Genomic DNA, 18,756 nt, shown 5'->3' on the forward strand with positions numbered 1-18,756 from the left:
GAATCACTAGTTCCGGAAGAATTTCCGCTGCTGTTTCTTCCCCTACTCTTCCTTGACCCTGCAGTATCTCCACTTTTATTAACCTGTGTGTCTTGCTGAACTATCAATGTGCTCCTTCCTATTCCGCCATCTTGCCGCTCCCATCTTGACAGTACTTCTAATATAATCCAAATAGCCTGATTAGTTGGTGTCTCTATAAGATGAGAGATATAGGTCCTTCGATTTTTTCAGTTGGGCCCAAACTGGAAAAACCAAAGTCCAAGATTTACTGGAAATTTTAGAGACCAGATTGTTTGAAACTTCGATTTTTTGAATGCCTGTCAAGAATGCCAAGAAGGCTCAAAATCCAAAATATCTGGTTGAAATAAGATTTCTTAAAATCATGACATAACATAGACCAAATTTGATCATTGTTACAAGGTGATTATTCAGATCTTTGAAAATAAGCACATATTTAAATAACCCATAGCTCTTAATAAAAATGCAGCTGTTTTTGAACAATTAGAATTTAACAGACATCAAGAGAACATAATACATTACTTTAACACATTGCTTTAACAGAGCATCAGAGTTTAATTCTATGTCAAAGAGAAATTGAGCTTCTGTGATCTTTTGCTGTGAGGTTTCCTTCCTTTACCTTCTTTCATATTGGTGACCATGTTTCTGTGTTTCTGTGTGTAACACATCTTTAAGCATCTTTTGCAGGGCAGGATGAGTGGCAACAAATTCTTTCAGTTTCTGTTTGCTATGAAAAGTCTTAATTTCACCTTCATTCACAAATGAGAGCTTTGCAGGATATAGTATTCTGGGCTGGCAGTTTTTCTCTCTTAGTACCTGGGCTATGTTTCGCCATTCCCTTCTAGCTTGTAGGGTTTCTGATGAGAAGTCTGCTGTGAGTCTAATTGGAGATCCTCTGAGAGTAATCTGATGTTTCTCTCTTGCACATTTTAGGATCTTTTCTTTATGTTTCACTGTGGTGAGTTTGATTACAACATGTCGTGGTGAGGATCTCTTTTGGTCATGTTTATTAGGGGTTCTATAAGCTTCCTGTACTAAGATGCCCCTGTCCTTCTCCAAACCTGGGAAATTTTCTGCTAGTATCTCACTGAAAATGCCTTCTAATCCTTTCTCCCTCTCCATGCCTTCAGGAACTCCTAGAACCCGAATGTTGGGTTTTTTAATAGTATCCTGTAGATTCCCGACAATATTTTTTAGATTTCTAATTTCTTCTTCTTTTCTTTGGTTTGCCTGTTTCCTTTCCTGTTCTCTGTCTTCTAAGTCTGATATTCTCTCTTCTGCTTCGCCCATTCTGTTTTTAAGGCTCTCTAATGTGTTTGTCCTTTGATCTATTGAATTCTTCATTTCATTATGATTTCTCGTCACTATCACCGTTTCTTGTTCTACTAGTTGTTTCATTTCATTTTGATTCCTCCTTAATATTTCATTTTCACGAGAGAGATTTTCTATCTTGTCCTTTAAGGATTTCTGTAGTTCAAGAATTTGTTTTTGAGAACTTCTTAATGTTCTTATCAATTTTTTGAAATCCGTATCTTGCATTTCTTCGATCTCATCATCTTCATAGTCTTGAATTGGGGTGTCTTTTTCATTTGGGGGCATCATAGTGTCTTCCTTGTTCTTGTTACCTTGGTTTTTGCATTTGTTGTTTGGCATGTTGGAGATATTTGGTTTCTTCACTGTGGTGTTTTTTCTTGTTACACTATGGCTCTATATTAAGTGGACTGTCTGCTTTCGGTGGAGCCTTAGAGGCTTGAGATGAGTGTGGACTGAGAGCTGGGTTTGGTTCCTCAGGGTTGAGGGTGTGTCAAAGATGACACTCCCAGGTTAGGTGTGGTAAATCTCTCTTTCTTTCTTTCTTTCTTTTTTTGCTTCAAAAGGGAAGTAATTCCGCACAGCTGAACGTAATTGGAGGTAGTTAGCAGGCAAATGATATACCCACAGGAGCCAGAGATCAGAAGCTCTTTCCCAAGGACCACACAGGGAATCTGTGCTGCCCTCAGTGTGGGCTCCAATTCTCCTGCAGTATCCCACTGGGTTGCCAAGTTAGATGCTAATCTCCTGTTATTTCCCCCCTCCCCCCAGAGTCAGGTTTTTCTGCTCGGCTCAGGGCCGATGCAGACCTGAGGTCGCCCTGCTTATGACGTATGTCCAAAATTGCGCCTGCTCTTTGTCTTGCTCACCCTTGAGGGGTGAGCGGAGAAAGAGAAACTCGTGTCCGTTTCGGTCACTTTTTTTTTTTCCTCTCTCTCTTCTAGTTAGCCTGGTGAACTTTTCCCCACGGAGTTTCAAGCCTCGTTCCCTCTAGTCTCCTCTTTCTGCTTGCCCGCTGGTGTCTCGGGCTATTGAGGTTCAGCTCACCTTGCGTTCCAGCGCTGGTGCGTTGAGTCCGCCTCTGGTGTCCCGAACTTGGGCTCCCACGCTCTCCAGGCAGGTCCACTGTGAATCACTAGTTCCACAAGAGTTTCCTCTGCTGTTTCCTCACCTACTCTTCCTTGACCCTGCAGTATCTCCACTTTTATTAACCTGTCTCGACCCCCGGACTAATAGTGTGCTCCCTTCCTATTCCGCCATCTTGCCGCTCCTAGTAATTACTCCTTTTTAATTCCTAGTTTAATAATTTTAATTATAATACAGAATATAAAACAAGTCTTCTTGTTGGTCTATAGGTTTTTTTTTGCAGTTTCAAAATCAATATTCAGTATTTGATATTGGAATTTTTAATAGTGATGGGGAGTGTGTTCAATTAATATCTCCATAAAACCTTATAATAAGAATTTCAATTCCTTAATCTTGGGTGGAAAAATAAAAAGCAACAAAAAGTTCTATTTTTGTCAATGAAATCAAAATATGTTTATATGGTGTTAATGGACTTATTTAAGGTTTTAAAAGTCTGATTCTGGTATTCAGAATTCTGCATTATTAATCAGAATCACAGACAATTCTATTTCAAAAAATCTGTAGACACTTATGAAAAATAATAGTTAAGATCTTTGTTATTCAGCCAGTGCCGCGGCTCCACCTGCAGTGCCGGCACTCCGGGTTCTAGTCCTGGTTGGGGTGCCGGTTCTGTCCCGGTTGCCCCTCTTCCAGGCCAGCTCTCTGCTGTGGCCTGGGAGTGCAGTGGAGGATGGCCCAAGTGCTTGGGCCCTGCACCCACATGGGAGACTGGGAGGAAGCACCTGGCTCCTGGCTTTGTATCCAGCACGCCGGCCATAGCTGTATCACTATTTGGTGATCACCATTTGGGCGGTGAACCAACGGAAGGAAGACCTTTCTCTCTGTCTCTCTCTCTCACTGTCTAAATCTGCCTTTCCAAAAAAAAAAAAAAAAAGAAAAAAAAATCCTTGTTATTCAAAGTGCAGCTCTCATAGAGCTTCTACATAAAATTTAGAATGTTGGGTTAAATTTGAATCTTGATTAAATGAATAACTTCTGGCTCTATACAATATGAAAGGAAGATAATGCTGGGTTATAGTACTACTAAAAGCTATTTTTAAAAATTTCATTTTATTTGAAGAAAGAGAGAGAGAGAGAGAATCTTCCATCTGTCATCCCCAAACAAGTGGGGCTACTTCAGGTTCAAGCCAGAAGTTCAGAACTCAGTCAGGGTCTCCCATGTGGGTGGCAGAGTCCCAAGTACTTGAACCATCATTTGATGCCTTCTAGGGTGCACAATAGTGAAACCTGAAAAACTAGCATGGAGAGCTGAGCTAGGACTTGAACCCAGGCACTCCAATATGGGTTCTGGATGTTCTGAACTGCAACTTAACTACTATCTTTTATTTATGATGGTCCTGAAATTCTTTAAGCATAACAAATTTCTAATATCTCATTTAAAGCTCAGAGTCTAAAAACGATATTCCTATCTAGAAAACAGAAGGGCTGGCCGGTGCCGCGGCTCAATAGGCTAATCCTCCACCTTGTGGCGCCGGCACACTGGATTCTAATCCCGGTCAGGGCACCGATCCTGTCCCGGTTGCCCCTCTTCCAGGCCAGCTCTCTGCTGTGGCCAGGGAGTGCAGTGGAGGATGGCCCAAGTGCTTGGGCCCTGCACCCCATCGGAGACCAGGAGAAGCACCTGGCTCCTGCCATCGGATCAGCGTTGTGCACCGGCCGCAGTGGCCATTGGAGGGTGAACCAATGGCAAAAAGGAAGACCTTTCTCTCTCTCTCTCTCTCTCACTGTCCACTCTGCCTGTCAAAAATAAAAAAAAATTAAAAAAAAAAGAAGGGCAAACAATATGACAAATTTTCATCAGTTTTTCAGTTTAATGCTCATCTTTCTTTTCAACCTCACCATCTACCTTTTAAAGGTGGCTTCAAAATTAAAACTCAGGCAGCATTGATTCTTAACAAACACTACAAATTTGGAAGTTCATGTACCATGTTTTCCAGTTTTCAGATGAGAAAACTGAAATTCTTAAAGTAATTATAGGTCATATGAGTACAACTGAAATTATCTGCAAGGGCATTCAAATGAAATTTCATGAATAAATGAATCAGTGCATGAGTGTTTTGACTTAAAATATATTTTAATATAAATTAGAATATTTAAAACCACATATTAAATAATCATTGGTTCAGCAGCTTAAAAACATGTGCAATGAGATCCAAGTCTTTGAATGTCTAAAAATTACACTTTATTTTTCCTACAATTCATCATTCCCCTAAACAATCTTAATAATTGCTGAGAGCTGAAGAAAGAGTAATGTCCTTTGAAGGTCAAACAAGTTAGAAGCTAAAACATAGACATAAAAGTTATAAGCTTAAAAGAGAAACATACAAATTTGTTTTTCAGCTAAAATGTATTACTCAAGAAGTAAATTTTACAATGAGGCAATCTCCTTAGGAAATTCTACAATAAACCCAATTTTCTTTCAGGAGAATTTTCACAGTTTCAAATCTCATTTTCTTTTATTTTTTCTAAATTTTTGGTAATACAGCTCAGGAGATTGGTGACAAAAACAGCATAATGAATTTTCAGCCTGCATAATTTATGACTTCATACTCATAGCAACAGTTTTAACCTCCACTCGTATTTACATTTGCCCTCTATTTCCCAGATTCAAATGGTCTTTCTAAGGAGATTGGTTTCATGCAGAGACAGGATAGTAATCAAAAATTTCTATCTTACTCACAATAAATCAGAGTGATTTCTGTCCACATTTGTGGCTACCATTGAAACAAAATGCACCTCTGACTGGGGGATGCATGCAGGCTATTAACTGCTTGAGTTTTGATTTGCAATAAAGATACCTTTTCAATTTGTTCGGTACTTCCAAACCAGGGGTGTGGTCTCCTGGTGTATTAGAACAGTTTAACTAACAGCTGAAGCCCTTGTTAGTTCACAAAAACAACATGTTAAACATCCTAATTAGAGCAACTCTTCATGATGCAGGAAAAGAGAGGACATGAAAACAGAGGAGTATGTATTTTATTGATATTTTAAAAAGTGAGCTGCAAACATGTTCCTTTACCTTTTTAATTTGGTCTCTTTCACTGAAGCAAATCAGAATAAGAAAACTCCTCCTACCCCCCACATTAGACTGGAGACATGGAAGGGGATTGTTGCAAAACCACCACCAACAGCAGCAAAAGATGCATACATTACTTGAAAACTTGAGTCAGAAGAAATTGATATTCAAAAGACCCAGGCAGCCCAGACAATCCATTATCCATTTAACCACATAACTGACTCAGACACAACCACCTGATCATTGCTGGTCCAGATGGTTTAGCTAGAAAACCGCAACAGCTAGGCATCTGGGTATACTGAGTCCTACAGTGAGGATGAGAATATTTAAAAGAAACTATGAAAAGACAGGAATTTTTGTTTTTCCAGACAGAATCTGTGAACGTTACCAAAGTAGCACCCACTACATAGCATGGAGTGTAGGGAAGAGCGAATGATTTGTTTTAGTCAAAGAGCAGATATGCGTACAAAATGGAACACAGTTGAAGTTTCTCAATGTTACTTAGTAAGGAATGCCAATGAGGCTGTCCCTAAACTGCTTTTGTTATTAGAAATGGACCCAACTCTTAATTTCCAGATAAGAATTTGATTCTGTTAAGGATTCTTAACAGCCTAAGTGTTTAATATGTAATATAGTGTTAAAGACAAATATGTGAAGGGGGAATTCAGGTCAACTGATGAAGGGAAAGAAGAAAAATTGGAGGTGATATGTCTGTTGGTGTGCATTATGACAAAATAGCTGATAAATTCGGAGCTAAAAGCATTTAAATAACCATCTGGAGTTTCATTTATGAGAAATAAAAAAGGCCGTATTTTTCAACAAGTTATTCTACTATATATGCATGGCAGGTAAAATTATATGGGACACTTGAATCTGTTTCCCAGAACAGTTGAAACAAGTTGAGTCAGAGTGAATGCCAAAGCCATGACTAAATTGGGAAGTAAAAATAAAAGCCACCAACATGGTGCTGAATAGCTAGCCATTCACTTACTTATTCCACAGATATTATTGAGTATCCGTGACCTGCCAGATGTTTTGAGAAATAGTAAGAGTGTACAAGACAAACCATCTTTACTCAAGATGATCATTTGACTAATGATCGTGAGGCTAAAGTTAAATCACTCTTGTTGTCTTCCAACACCGCTCTGCTGGATCAGCTACTGTGGAACTTGGGTTTCTCAGCATTGATACACTCAAGGTTTCCACCTAGCAGGATTCAAATTAAAATTTGAGAACCACTGGTCTAATGAGAATTAAATTGCTAAACTGACAATTTCAAAGCCACATTATGGCCGGCACCGCGGCTCACTAGGCTAATCCTCCGCCTTGCGGCGCCAGCACACAGGGTTCTAGTCCCGGTCGGGGCACCGATCCTGTCCCGGTTGCCCCTCTTCCAGGCCAGCTCTCTGCTGTGGCCAGGGAGTGCAGTGGAGGATGGCCCAAGTGCTTGGGCCCTGCACCCCATGGGAGACCAGGATAAGCACCTGGCTCCTGCCATCGGATCAGCACGGTGCGCCGGCAGCAGCACACCTACCGCGGCGGCCATCGGAGGGTGAATCAACGGCAAAAGGAAGACCTTTCTCTCTCTCTCTCTCTCTCACTGTCCACTCTGCCTGTAATAAAAAAATAAAAATAAAAAAAAGCCACATTATGATACAAAGGTTTTATTGTTTCTTTTTCAATGCAATAAATTTAAAAATCATATTAAGGATTTAAAAATTTGGTGTTTTTGATCCAAGTTTTATCATTCTAGTAAAATAGTTTACGTATATCTATATGATTAAAAATTATCTTTTTTTAAGATTTTATTTATTTATTTGAGAGGTAGAGTTACAGACAGTGAAAGGGAGACACAGAGAGAAAGGTTTTCCTTCTGTTAGTTCACTCCCTAAATGGCCGCAACAGCCAGAACTACACCGATCCGAAGCCAAGAGCCAGGTGCTTCTTCCTGGTCTCCCACGCAGGTGCAGGGGCCCAAGGACTTGGGCCATCTTCTACTGCTCTCCCAGGCCATAGCAGAGAGCTGGATTGAAGTGGAGCAACCGGGACTAGAACCGGTGCTCATATAGGATGCTGACACTGCAGGCGGAGGATTAACCTATTGCGCCACGGTGCCAGCCCCAAAAGTTATTTTTTCTAAAATGCATTTCAACTAAACAGTGAAGGAGAAAATAGCATGTCTTTTTATTATATAGCATGAACATTATATAACATGAATCTACTTGTATATTATTTCTACTAGTCCAGTAAATTCATTCTTATTACCTTCCAGTTAATCTCCATGCTTTTACCAGATCTGAAGCTTTAATAATGGAACACAGTTGATGGGTACAAAGAAATTGCATAGAATGATTTAATGATTAAAGCTATAGAAACAGAATGCCTGCATCCATCATTGCATATTGGTTATATGTTGTATGTTTAACTTTAGGAGATAACTGAAGTTCTGATTTTTGCCACTATAAATTGGGCTCACTTTTCATATATATAGTCTTTTGTGTCTGGCTTCTTTCACTTAACTTGATGTTTTTTATATTAAAAATTGTATTAATAGTTGTAGCTGTATTTGTATTAATATTTCAGTCCTTTTTATTGGGAAGTATTATAACATTGTGTGGATATTCTAACTTTATTTAATCCTATTGATGGACACTTGGTGCATTTAAAGAGTTTTGCTATTAAGAATAAGGCCATTACTGATGTTTTGCAGACAAATATCTTTGTTTTGCTTAAATCATACCTAGGTGTAAAAATGCATGACAATGGAGTTGACATTGGTTTCATTGTATAAGTTATCCAAACTGATTGTATAATTGTTCACTCCTGCCAAAAATGTTGAGAGTTCCACTATTGCACATACCAGTCAATACTGAGTGTCATCAATCATTCTGCTTTTGTTTTTTTAAGTCCTCCAGTAAATGCAAAACACTATGTAATCAGGGCTTAACATGTATTTTTCATAGAATAAACATTTTAAATGCTTTTATGTGTATATTAGTTATATGTATATTCTTTTTTGTCTTATCTGTTATTTGTAACTGATTTGTAGTTTCCCTTCTATTATAAATGCAAGTACTTTGTTAGGGATATAGATTTCCATATAAATGGCCTGTCTATTTAGCATGTTTCTGAGTGAGCAAAATATTGTATATGTTTTAATAAATTCAAATTCATCTGTCATTTTTAAAAATTGGTACTGTTTAAACCTAGAGAATCATTGTCTATCCCCTGGACATGAAATGTTTCCTTTGTATTTTCTAGTACAACTTTTATATTTTAACTTATTGATTTATGTCAATGACTCATCTTGAGTAAATAATCATGCAGTGTGTGATATAGAGTTCAAAGTTAGCTCCCAACCATATATGTGCCACTTTAATATGTTACAGTCATATAAATAGTTTTCAGCTATCGCATTAACTAGACCATCTTTTTAGAGGAGACTGAGGTTCCTAGTGAAACTGAATGCAGATGTCCCATATACCTCCTGTTCCCCCACCACAAACACACAGCCTCCCTTATTGTCAACACCTGCAGACAATGGAACATTTATTACAACTGCCACTTCACTATCACCCAACGTCCATACCTTGCCCGAGGATTTGCTCTTGGTGTACATTTTATGGGTTTGAACATATGTATACTCATCTTATGACATGTATCCTACAACATTATACAAGGTAATTTCACTAGGCACCCCTTCCCTCAGAGCTGTGCTTCTCTGATTCTTCCCTTCCTTCTATGTAACACTCAGAAAAAAAATGATCCTTTTACCACCTTCATTTTACATTTGTACAGAATGTCATATAGTTGAACTCATACAGCATACAGATTTTGCTGAATGGCTGCTTTCATATATTAATATGCATTCAAGTTTCCCCAAAGCTGTTTGATGGCTTGATACCTACCTTCTCAGTGCTGAGTAGTATTTCATTGCCTGAATATACTGCAGTGTGTTTATCCATTCCTCTACTGAATGATATCTTGGTTGCTTCCAAGTTTGGTGATGAATGTAACTGTTATGAGAGCTGCTGTTAGTCCATAGACTTGCCAGCATTTAGTGTTTTTTTTTTTTTTTTTCTTTTTTGGCATTCTAGTAGGTGTATAGTGGTTTTCTCATTGCTGTTTTAATTTGGATTCCTCTTATGACATATGATGTTGAGCATCTTTTCATATGCTTATTTTCCATCTATATTCTTTGGTAATTTTACTGTTTTATTGTTTTGTCCATTTTTTAATTGGGTTAATTTGCTTATTGCTGAATTTTGAGTTTTCTCATAGTTTGAATTGCCATAATTTATCAGTTTTTTTTTTTTTTTTTTACTTTTCTAGTTATTCCAGAAAAATTTTCTTGGAAAGATATTCTATTCACCATTGAATTGCATTCATGCCTTCAAGTAAAATGAAATGTTGATTTTCATTCTGGAATGTAAAGTATGGACTCGTTTTTCTCTCTTTCTCTCTGTTAGATACAAAGGAGAATTGTGAAAGTAGAAGAGTGCATGAACTGATCCCGGACCAGTGATTGGAGGAACAGTGTTGTGGTGAGGCATTTTGTGATCCCACAACCAAATATAACCCAGGCATAGCGTTTTCTCACTCCCAATCTCACAATAAATGATATTTGGTTTCTTCCTAGCATGGAATTGTAGTTCTGTAAGACACCAAATATACCAGAAAGAACTATCAAGAAAGATTAATCAAAAGTCTTGTTGAAAAATAGGGGTCAGGAAAATTTTTCTTATACCTTACAAGGCCTGAGACTCCCCCTTACCCAACCCAGGGACACGAGGGTAGGCAATGCAAGATCTCAGCAAAGAAGCTTCCAGTTTGGGAAGCAGTTTTTCCATCCTCCATATATAGGGAGAATCCCACTACAGTAAGTCCCCAGAGACTCCCTTCTTCCACCAGAGGTATAAAGAGTCCCAGTGCAGATCAGCCTCCTTTACACTTCAGGTAGCACATGGAGGGAAAAATAGCATGAGACACACTAAGAAGAACAAAAGATCACCACAAAGTATTTGAAAATTAAATTAGCTTAGAAGCCAAAGCCCACAAACAAGCCAATGCTTGCAAGATAAACTTAAAGAGAGGTAGTAGTTTCCTACTATAGTAATCTGAATTAGGCAACGACTATAAACACTAATCAAATGAAATGCTTGCTTTTATTCTTTTTGAACAATGGTTTTGATACTTTTTATTTGTTGAACTCTTTATTTAGTGGATCATTAAGTCTTTGGCAATAATATAAATTGAAGATATGTTATCTCAAAAATAAAAAATAATAATAATTTAAATTAAACCAAAAATCTCTTAAAATATTCCAGCAAGAATCATTCAGGAAACCTTTACCAAAAAATCACCCATCATTCCAAAAAGGAAAATTACAACTTGGAAATAAAAAAAGAAAATCAACTGACGCCAATACTGAGAGGAACCAGATGTCAGAATTATCTGACAAGGATTTTAAAGCAATCTTTATAAACATATTCAATAGCCTACTAGAAACTCCCTTAAACTGAAAAAAAAAATTGAAAATATCAGCAAAGAAATACGTTCATAAGAACCAAATGAAAATTTACTGTATAGCAAAAGAAACTTTCAAAAACTCTCACTGCACGCACTGAAGAGTCGGTTGATATTAACAGAGCATATACTCAGTGTACTTCAAGACTGCTCCATACGTTTTCTCCAGTACGAACAACAGACAGAAAGGAGACTGAAAAAGGAGATGAATAGATTCCCAGGCAACTGTGGAATTTTCAGGCATCACTAGACTTCCAGAAGGTGCGATAAAAGAGAAGAGGTTGCAGAAGCATTTGAAGAAATAATAGCAGCAAAATTCTTAAATTTGGGGTAAATATAGAAACCTATAGATACAAGAAGCTGAACAAACTTCACAAAGGATAAACTTAAAAGTTTCATGCCAAAACTCATTATAATAAAACTTATGGGGCCGGCGCCGTGGCTCAACAGGCTAATCCTCCGCCTTGCGGCGCCGGCACACCGGGTTCTAGTCCCGGTCGGGGCACCGATCCTGTCCCGGTTGCCCCTCTTCCAGGCCAGCTCTCTGCTGTGGCCAGGGAGTGCAGTGGAGGATAGCCCAAGTGTTTGGGCTCTGCACCCCATGGGAGACCAGGAGAAGCACCTGGCTCCTGCCATCGGAACAGCGCGGTGCGCCGGCCGCAGCGCGCTACCGCGGCGGCCATTGGAGGGTGAACCAACGGCAAAAGGAAGACCTTTCTCTCTGTCTCTCTCTCTCTCACTGTCCACTCTGCCTGTCAAAAATAAAAAAAAAAAAAAAAAAAAAAAAAAAAAAAAAAAAAAAAAATAAAACTTATGGGAATTAAAACAAAATTCTTGAAGAAAGCCTGAATGAAATGACATATTCCCTACAGAGGGAGACCCATTTGAATGATTTCTTACCTTAAATCATGAAATTCAGAAGCAAATGACATAACATTTTTCAAATGCTAAAAGAAAAGAACTGTCAACCACTAGTGCCGTATCCAATGGATCTATCATTCATAAATGAAGGGGAAAAATACATTATCTGATGAAGGGAATCAAAAAGTTACTAGCAGATCTATCCTTAAGGAATAGTTAAAGGGAATTTTTCAAAATAGTAATGAAAGATGAAATTTGGATCATCAAGAATGAACAGCAGTGAAAGAGGGGAGAGCATTTCAGTCAGTGTAGTGGATTATCCCCTAATGAGTTTTCTAAAATATTCTGTGCTAAAGAGAAAAAAAATTGTTAAAGTATCTGATATTCAAGACAATGATATTAGAAGCGAGGATGCTAAAAGGAACTTAATGATTTTCAAACTGATTATATATATATATATATATATATATCTACATCAAAAAATAGCTAAGACGATAGTTCAGTGTCATAGTCTTTAAAATACTTATATAAACTGAGATGGAATCTTATAATACACAAGAAAACAAGAAAAGAAAAAGGGGTAAGAAATAGTGATTAAAATAAAAATAAAAATAAAAATGGTAGATATAAGCAGGAATATAACAAGTAAATTTAATGGAAACAGTGTAAATCTGAAAAATAAAAAAATTAAAATATGATCTCTGTGTAAGCCTATGTGGAGAAAACTATAATACTTTTATATAATAAAACTCAACAAGAAAAAGGCCTAGACAAGCTGCAGTTGGTCCAGGTGAAGCCGAGTGCCAGGATCTCCATCCTGGTCTCCCACATGGGTAGCAGGGGCCCAAGTCCTTAGGCCATCTTCTGTTACTTTCTCAAGTGTGTTATCAGGGATCTTGGTGGGAAACAGAGTCCCCCCAACCCCATCCCCGGCACTCAAAGTGGCACTCTGATATAAAATGTTGGTGCCGCCGTCCATGGCTTGGACCAGTTTGCCAGAATGTAAGGCCCAGATAGTTCTTATCTATACAGGTTTAGGAAACTTGGGATGGACATATGCCACTAAGAAGGAAGTAATGTCTAAGATAATCTTGATGAGTGAGTGGGAGTTAGCCTGATGCAGAATTCCAGAGAGAAATAGCAACATGGATGAAAGAACACGGTGAGAAAACACAAATCTTGGCAGGACTGAAGTTTCAATATGGGGAGTTAGAGGAAAAGGCCCGGAGTGGTAAATATTATGTTGGCCATTGAAAAGATTAGGCTTTAACCGGTGGCCTTTCCATAGGAAAATAATTCAGTAGTTGAAGATGAAAAATAAAGTGGTTAGGTTGTGACTATGGCTTTTGAATTCCTGTTCTCTTCTCTGTTGTTGTCATTTTATCACCCAATTAGAATTCCCATCTATTGTTGTTCTTGCTATCCCAAACTTGAAGAAAAGTAGAGATGTGGCATGTGTCTGGGATCACAGCATAACCGGTTTCTGTGTTTTAAATGACACAGCATGAAACGTTGTGTTGGACTTTTTAGAAGTCCAGAAGTCCAGGCATGAAGGGAATTAAAAATGAGCTAAGTAAAATTGATCTAAATCAAATGCAACTTAAGAAACTCATACATAGATGTATGTGTTTTTAAATAACAGGTAGGGGGAAAACCATCTACCATCCTTCAAGTAGAATCTGGATGTCAATAAATAAAAGCAAAGCCGGGGTGATCATTGTGAAGACATTCCTGATGGTTGATTTGGAAAGGACAGATGCCTATGACATTGACTTCACTGTGGAGAACACAACAATATTTGGAAGATGAAAGATAAAAATGGACATTTTGTTTTTGTAGTGCAAAGCACCCTGACCATGTCTGAAATTGAATTTTGTTTTGATTTTCAGAGGGAGATGTCATGGAGATATATGCAAAGATTAAATTGCAGCATGTTGGGTCAATGCAATGCCACATAAACAACACGAGAGTCTTCTGAATTAAATTAGCTCGTGCAACAGAAGTATTTGGAGTCACCAGTCACAGAAGAGCAGGTAGTGTACAATCTCGGTGATCCAAAGGTCTGTTTTCTTATTCTTCCACATGTCCTTGACTCAGTTGATAATATATGAGCTAATTTCTTAACTCTTGCCTTTAAGTCTGTTTATTCTCTTAGGATTTTACTACAGGTAATATTTATCTACTAATGAAATCTAAATTTCCTCCAGGACTGTGACATTTTCTGTTTTTGTTATCAGTATATGCCCAGTACCTGGCATAGATCAAGTTTATGATATGCATCTGATGTTTGTGTTGATGAGATAATGACCAAAAGAATAAATTATCACTGAACTTTAGGTAAAGAACCAATAGCAACTGTAACCTATTTAGCCTTTGCTATCTGGGGCTTTTTGATGATTGATTATTTATACATATTTTATATTATTAAACTTGCAAACATCTTAACCCTAGTGTTATTATCATAACTTAAAGCACTTTAATTAACATAATATTAATCCACAATTATAGGGTACAATTTGAGGTTTTGATTCATAATAAGTGGGAAAAAAATTGAGGTTCTGAGAGAATAGGCTATTTGCCCAAACTGACAGGAATCAGCAGATTCAGTGTTTAAGCTCAGCAGCCATTTTTTTCATAATTGAATTTATCAGTGCAATATACAATCCATGGGACAGACACAGGAATCTAGGATGTGGACAGAAAAGAAGATAAATTAATTAGACGCTTTATTTATCTCAACTAAATATCTCCAAGTGTCAAATGAAATATTCATGACAGCTGTTAGAGAGTGTTAGGAAGTTAAATACATCCTAATGCATATAATGTTCCTAACACAATAAGTACTAATAATGATAATGAGAATAAATAATAATCATATTAATATGCTGTGATTTAGGAATTTATAATATTTTAACATTGTTACTGATTTTCAATAAAAAAGAATGGCTAATATTATTTTTTTTATCCAGAAAATCATATTCCTCTTCAGTCACCAGGTTAGCAAAGGGAAAAAACTCAATACTGTAGCTGATTAGCATGACTGGCTTTTCTGAGAGGAACAGCCAATAGAATAACATACTGAAAATTTCAATTGTAATTTTCCGTGAGATTTGAGGACTTTGTACGTCATTGTCCTTGCTATTATTAACCTTCTGTGCAGGCTGGGGTTCTGCTGCAGCAAATTAATCCACTGCTTGCAATGCATGTATTCCATATCAGAATGACAATTCCAGGACTGTCTGCTCTATTTCCAAACCAGCTTCCTGCTGTGGTGTATCTGAAGAAAGCAGTAGATGAACCAAGCCCATCCCAAATGGGAAACCCAGTCCATTTGGGGAGTGAAGAAACATATCTCTCTGTGTCACTCTTTGCTCCAAATAAATACATACATAAATCTTTTAAAACAATGGGCTTTTTTTGGGTACATATTAACTTCTCCCAGCCTTACGACCCACCTAAAGAGACTTAAATTTTATCTTGAGTTCAGAATATTTTGATTTTGAAGGCATCTTTATGTAGAGACCCAGGCTTAGATGTTAGTCTTTACATAGTCTTTTAAGCATTATAGTCATTGGCAAGACTATTTCCCAAAAGTTCCTTAAATGTTACATTTTATGTCTCACCCTCTTGGATTTCCAGACTGGGGATAAAGCCACAGCTTCTCAGAGGGCCAAGAGTTTTGTAACCTAAGGAATGAAAATCAAATTGAGGGATAGAAGTCATTCTTGTGAATAAAGTACTTAAGATGCTTGCACAGAATAAAGAAAGCACTGAATAAATGTTAACCAATGGATTTTTGAAATCAATATATATAGTTCAAGAAAAAATAGCTAGTGATCCAAATGTAATTGCTTTTCTAGCTATCTTAAATTGTGCTTTAATAAATATTAAGAATGTGATATAGGCCATTATGATAGTTGTTTTGCTGAGTGGGGGTGACGGTAATGATTGGTAATGACAAAGGTGAGTAACTTGGGGAGATAAATCTGTGGAGTTTCCATTTTCATGTAGAATGATTTATTCACTTTAAGATAGTTTATTGATTACCACCCCTGGGAAAGATTTCTTGTTGACCAATGGAAGATGAAATATGGACAAAAATGTAAACAAGTAGTGGGATTTCCTCAGAGGATTCACAATGGTGCAGAAAGAAGCAAAAATTTAATGTATTTTCTTTCAGTAGGAAAATTTTCTCCACTAAACTAAAGCTGTTTACAGCGTGAGCTCTCAAATAACTTGCTAGCCTACATCTTGCTAGCTGTGCAGCCATGGATATATTTCTTACCCTTTTTAGCCTCTGTCATTTCAATTTAAAAAATCTGGTTAATAATATTTATCAATTGATTAGACTGTTATGAAAAATGAGTTCACTTTATAAGCTTGGTTGACACAGTGTCAAGGATCTGGAAAGTTTTGTGTTTATGAACTTGGATTATTATTTAAGTATCAGATGCATATCCTGGATTCCAGGTCTATTGGTATGAATATAGTGACATCAGGTGAGAATGAAAAGAAAGCCTTCAAAAGCTAATTATTCCCAGCTGAGCTTCTCACACTTTCATTTTTACCAACAATTGTAACACAGAGGGACAGATACAATACTCTTCAGAATTTTTATTGTAGCTTTATGTTCTAGTGCTTTAATTCATGATATGGATATATTTGATCCAAGGGCTTCTAGTACCTTTCTACAGTGAAAAGAACTTAACCATATATTCCATGTTGAACAATAAAAGTTACACCCAATGAGCTGAAAGCTTTCCCTGACCTTGCTTCTCAGGTTGGTTTTGTTCCTGTGTTTGGGCAGACATTAATTGAAGCAGAGCTGGAATCTGCCTGGAGCAAGGACTCAGCAGTGTGGGAAACTGAGCCTTCTGCTACCCTCATTTTTAAATACATCACTTAGAATTTATAGATTTACATGATTTTTCTGAAAGATAATATATGTTGTACATAAGTTTGGCATTTTATAAACATTCCTACTTATCTCCATTTGAATGACTGACCAACACTAAGGTTATTTAACAAGAGAATTTTATACTTCGTATATGAGAACATTTTATATTATGTGAGATAATATATTGGATATGTGTGATGGATAAGCTGGGTTACTTTAGGAAATGCTGTTTACCTTCTCTAAGCCTCAATTTATCTCTAATGTAGTGATAGCAATCATAGAATTATTTTTGAGGATTGGATTATATTACATGCTTGTTCCTTCCTACCATCTGTGTTGTGATTATTATTTAAAAAGGGATTTGTTGTATCATGATCAATTTTAATTCATTTATTTTTACATAGGAGGCATGTTTGGATCTCAGGGACAGATAGCGACTTGACCATTGAATTGCAGCTACCCAGGGGCAGAGTTGGATTTGAAACTCTGGTCTCCCAGTTCCTTAGTCAATATTTTCTTTAGTGAGAGCATGGTGACACCTGAAATTGGACAAAGTGAGCCCAGCCTTAGGACAGGAGCATATTAAGTAATGGAGAGGTAGATTAAAGAGAAAAATTAAAACACAGCCGTGTGTGTGGATCCCATAGATAATTTTTGAAGGCATATATTGTCTTTGCCTTCATTGATGAGTACATCTATTGTATATTGAATTTTGGATAATTTTAATTTATTCTCTAGAGAAATGAAAGCATAACAAGCAATAACATTATCTGCTTGTTAGTTATAAACCAGCTACTTGCAAATCAAAAATATAATGTTCTATACAAACAAAACAATTGAAAGACATTCAGGATTATTTATGGCTTATTCATTGTCATTACTTTAGCAAAAAAAGTTGATATCTTATTATTTGATTATCATTATCATTTATATCCCTTGATGCTATTCCTATGGAATAATGGTCTTTCAACTTTTTATTTGTTGAACACTATATCTATTGGAGTTTAAGTCTGTGATTATAAAGTATATTTAAAGTATTTATCACAAAAATTAGAAGAAAGGAAGGAAGAAAGAGAGAAGGAGGGAGCAAGGGAAGTGTCCTTAAGTTCATAGAATTGCACCTTTGAAATACATGAAATCTGTTGTTTTATACTAATAAAATATTTTTTAAAAGTTGTAGAAGAATAATGATCCCAAAAGATTTCTCTGCCCTAATCCTAGAACATGTGAAAACATTGAGGTATATGGCAAAGGGGAACATTTTGAAAATTGTACAAAGGATGTTAATCATCTGCCCTTAAATTAAAGAGATTATTTTAGTTTATGCAGGTGGGTCCAACACAATCACATATGTCCTTAAAAGTGGAGGGAGGTGGAAACTCTATGAAGAAAACACTTCCTTTTGAAATCTACACAAAACAATCCCATCAAGGTGGCATGTACCAATGCCATCTCCCTAGTCCAAGTGATCAATCTCAGTTCACAATTGATGACTCTGATAGGTCTAAGAGTCAAAGGGATCACACAAACAAGACTAGTGTCTGCTAATACTAACTGACAGGATCAAAAAGGGAGAGAACGATCCAACATGGGAAGCGGGATACACAGCAGACTCATAGAATGGCAGATGTCCTAAATAGCACTCTGGCCTCAGAATCAGCCCTGAAGGCATTCGGATCTGGCTGAAGAACCCATGAGAGTATTGTAGGCATGGAAAGCCAAGACACCCTGGGGGAAAAAAAAAAAGACTTAAATGAAAGATCTCTGCGAGTGAGATCCCAGTGGAAAGAAGGGGGCCATCAAAGAAGGAGGTACCTTTCTCCGAAGGGAGGAGAGAACTTCCACTTTGACTATGACCCTATCGGAATAAGATCAAAGTCGGCAAACCCTAAAGGCTTTCATAGCCTTGGCAACTCATGACTAGAGCCTAGGGAGATTACTGATGCCATGAACAAGAGTGTCAAATTGTTAAGTCAGCAAC

The sequence above is a fragment of the Lepus europaeus genome, chromosome 19, assembly GCF_033115175.1.
Source record: "Lepus europaeus isolate LE1 chromosome 19, mLepTim1.pri, whole genome shotgun sequence".
Classification (NCBI taxonomy): Eukaryota; Metazoa; Chordata; class Mammalia; order Lagomorpha; family Leporidae; genus Lepus; species Lepus europaeus.